Here is a 4,394-nt window from a genome sequence, read left to right as displayed (position 1 = left end):
TGGGAACCTTTGCCAAGGAGACAAACCAAGGAAGTTGAAGGATTTGACTGCCCCTGTGCCATTGAGCTATTTTCTGGGGTTTGCCTGCAGTGGTTTCTTATTTGCCAAGGAAAGGAGAAAGAACTTTGATTGAACTTTCAATAACTTGAAGAAGAATCTCCAAGGGCTTGAATTGTACTTGCCTCCTGCTAAAGTCTCAGGGATACAAGACTTCACCACCAGCTCCCCCCTGAATTTCCTTGCTGGGAATTCTGTATGCAGAAGCCTACGTATTGTTGGGAGCTGGAAGCGCGACTCAATGAGAAGAAGCGTGTCGCAGCTGCAGCTGTTGCCGTCGCATCACTGGAGAAGCGTGTTGTTGCTGCAGAGGCCGCCGCCTCATCTATATTCTTTTCCACAGGGGCATATTACAGAGTAAACCACATTTTTAGCATTGCAGTTAGAGAAACATAGTTGTGTGTGTTTTTTGTTGTTAATCATAATAGACTTTGAGGCGCAGGTCTGTGGGCATACGGAACAGTTGTTACATCTGGAATTTCCTATTATTGAAGGAAGGCCCAATAGGCTTCTCAGATCCTTTTCAGCTGGTGGACAGCGTGCAGCTCTCACAAGATGTTGCCTTAAGCTTTTGCCACATCTAAATACGAACATAGGTTTCGGAATGTTCTACCAGATGCCAATTACGGGCAAAAATAGGTTTTTTCTATCCATATTTCGAGATGTAATGACCATTCCTCAAACTATGTGAATTGGTTTCCGATGAGTAGATATTGTATATCCTCAATTTGCATCCCAAGTTGACCGTGACACGTTTAGTTTCTTTCACTTTTCTGCACGAGGGCTTGTTCAACTAAACTGCAAGACTCTCGCCTTTCTTCTTGATGGTATATTACTAAGCAGAACTGTGAAAGCAGCAAAACTTTTAAGTCGAGATCTGGCCTAGTAAAGTCTCTTAAAATACCAACTTTTAGAAATGTTCTTAAGGTCAATCACCACCCCCTTTTGTACCGCTTAAGGTGAGATACAACATTTGTTCTCCATTCACTAGGCTTCCCTAACTCCTTCTTAGCTCCAATGGCTACTCAAGCCTGAAATTTCCCACCCTCTTTTGAGTTAGCTACCTGACTATTTTGGTGACATCCCTGCTCGGTTTTGCTTAGTACAAAGACCACATCCCTTCATGGAGGGACTGAATGTTCTAACCAGGTGGACTTCTTATCTGCTCATCTGTACACAAGGCCAGCCCTAAATCACATTGACCCAGACAGTGCACTAGGCAGAAAGAAAATGTGTTGTTTGTTGTAGGGGTGGGTGTCATTGTGGTGTGAGGAAGATGGGAGGAGGTCAGGGGATTGATGGGGTGCTAACAATTATGCTGAGGTACATTAAGGGCTGATTACAAAGTCTGTAATGGGACCTGATTGAGACCAAGTTGGACGGCCAAGCATCTGTTTGCATGACATTAAGTCAGGCAGCTCCCTGCTGTGCCCCTTGGAATATCAGCAGTCCGGGCCTGGGCCCAGCTCGCCCATGCCCAAGGCCAGTCCTAATTTGTACCCCTCACACGTGTATTGCGCGGGTTTGAAACTTCGTGCTCATGGCTGGACTGGGCTGGGCGGGCCTGCCGGGAAAGTGGACAAGCCCCGGGTGGATGTTCCCCTGGAGACGGTTTTCAGTCCCCAAGGGGCTGGTTTTGGTCCTCAGAAGTGGTGGTGCCAGTTACGAGGTCCCGCAGCAACTTGTAATGCTGTCTGTTTGATTTTTTTGAGCTGGTTTTAGGGAAAATGGGCACGTCTGCACTTGCACACCAATAACAGATACCTTGGTCCCTGCCCTCATTAACTCTGGATGCTCATGGCGAGCTGAGCTCGTCATGAGCCACTGCGCTCCGGTGCTCATGACGAGCTCAGATCGTCATGGCCCGTGGAACGCTCAGGTGCGGGGAGAATTCCCCCGCTGTGCTGAGCGTTCCACAGGAGGCAATACACCTGTGACGCGCTGAGCTCGTCATGAGCACAGGAGCGCCGTAGCTCATGACGAGCTCAGCTCGTCATGAGCATGGGGGCGCTGTGCGTGCCTCCCTCACCCTCAGCACAGCGGGGGATTAACCCCAGCAGTCAAGGGGTTAACAGAGCAAGCATAGGAGACATCAGAAGATATGTCAAAGAATAGCATGCATGGCAGTTACAACTGCCCAAGTTGTGCACTCAAGCAGCATGCTATAGACTACAGCATGCATTTGGCTACAGACTAAGACACTTGAGGCATATTGCATGCTTAATTATACCTCACCCTCACGCTTTTTCCAATGGCAGCACCCATGGCACTGTGAGCAGGCCCACAATATGTGAGAGTACTTTTCTTAACAGAAACAGCAGGTATTTGCCCCATTTCCTGAACATTTGTAAACTTCCCTACCTATGTGCTAATGTCTGCTAAGAAAAGGACTTCAATATAAGTCAGCGAGCATAAAGGAAAATGATGTGTGTGGAGAGAGAGAGGTATGAATTCAGTACTTGGGATGGGAGGTGTAGGAGGCCGATTAGGAGTGTAGACTGTTCATTTGGAAATATATTGGGTTGAAGTGCAGTTCCCTTTATTTTTTTAGGGAGCATTACTCTTGTCTCCATCTTTTGTTTTGTTCCTCCAAGACAAAAGGGAAAAGACATGGGCAGTTTTGTTTACTCATACCCCCCAAGATTTTGCGGCTTTGGGTGACAAATGTCATGGCCAAAAAAAGCTACATTTGGGGTTCAAATACCTCAAAATTCTCTGTATTTTTGCGGTAAGCAAAATATGTGCCTGCCACAAAAATACTGCATACATGTGCTTTCAAATGACCTTCAGGGTCTGCAGGGGGCTCACAAAGGTTTGAGGCGGCCTGCAGGCTAATTGCTCTGGAGGAGGCGAGGTACATTTCAAAGGCAGACGACAAAGAAATGTATAACCTCAGCTGCCTGCCTGTTGCTCACCCTCCCTTCATTGGCTCAGTGGCAGCACAGAGCCAGTAAAGAGACGGTAAATGCCAGTTTTTTAAACTTATTTTGTGGGCACTTTTGTAAAAATCGCAGCATTGTTCCAAAAGTGCCAATTTTGTGATTTAGGGGGAAATCGCGAATTTGCGAAATCCTGGGGGATCTGTTTACTTCATCTGCGTCTGTGACTGATGAGAGCAACAGTAGATTTTTTGCTTGGATTGGGAAGGCCAGGATTGAGACTGGAAATGTTCTGCATGTGTTGCAGAATTAATCTTTAGCGGAAGCATCTCCTTCTGAGCCGAGGTTTGACAGTGCATGCATCTCTGCATTCTGGAATTTGTAGCCATGTTAACACTCTAAAACATCCATACTTCAAGTCAAAGAATGCAAAGTAAAAATCTGGACTGAAGCAACTAGTTATGCAAGACTCTGGTAAACATTACAACTATACACAACATGTGTACCTGTCAATTTGCTGGTTATTCTGAAGGGCGCACTTGTTGATAATGAAAGCCATGCTTGGATTTGGAGTGACTGGATTTAGAGAAGTATTCTGCATACATTGGAATATTATCCCTACGTGTGCCTACTCATGGTTTTTGTCAGCCGGCGCTCTTTTTCTTTGCATTTAAAGGAAGCGCTGGAGGCAGGTAAGGTGCTGTGTTCATTGCTACTTGGTTGATTTCTGCTTTTTGAGACTGAGCTTTCCGTACTGCCACTATGAGGAAACATTCAAAGCAGAGTAGACATCTGCCCTCTTCTTCCTGCAGTGACTCCTCTTCTAGATCCAGGTTTCCTCCCCGGAAGCGATGCAGGAGGACAAGGTCATCTCAGGGTGATGATGCACTTGAGGAGAAAGCTCAAAGAAATCTGAAAGTTTCCTCCATTTGCTAGATGTTAGGAGAGCAATTTTGCTTCATTTGGATCATACCCTGGGTTTCAGAAAATCAGATCACTTACTCATTACCTATGGGGATACTACACAAAGTGGAAAAGCATGTAGCCCACCACAAATAGAGTAGAGCAGGAAGGTGTATTCCAGCAGCTGATCTACAGATCTAACGGGCCCAGAGGATCAGTACCAACTGAAGCTGATGTTCTCATCCACTGTTCCCCAACATTCTAGTACAGCATAACACTAAGTATATGGGCATAAAAATACCAAAATTCTATACCATCAATAAGGCAAGGGGAGGATACATGAAACACGGTACGTGGTAATACATAGCAATACATAGGACACCACTAAGCATCTAGAATTTCTTTTAGTCGATAGATCAGGGAGGCTATTTCTGTAGCATATGAATGAGCTAATGTTTTCCCTCCTGACTCGATCAGCGATGCTCCACTAGAGGGGTGGTGGCCTCTTGGGTTAATTTCAAAGGTGTTTCTTTGCAGGAGATTTAATAAGCAGGC

This window comes from Lissotriton vulgaris, unplaced genomic scaffold (genome assembly GCF_964263255.1).
Source record: "Lissotriton vulgaris unplaced genomic scaffold, aLisVul1.2 SCAFFOLD_3419, whole genome shotgun sequence".
Taxonomy (NCBI): domain Eukaryota; kingdom Metazoa; phylum Chordata; class Amphibia; order Caudata; family Salamandridae; genus Lissotriton; species Lissotriton vulgaris.
The sequence above is the reverse complement of the archived record's forward strand: the minus strand, read 5'-3'. Positions refer to the sequence as shown.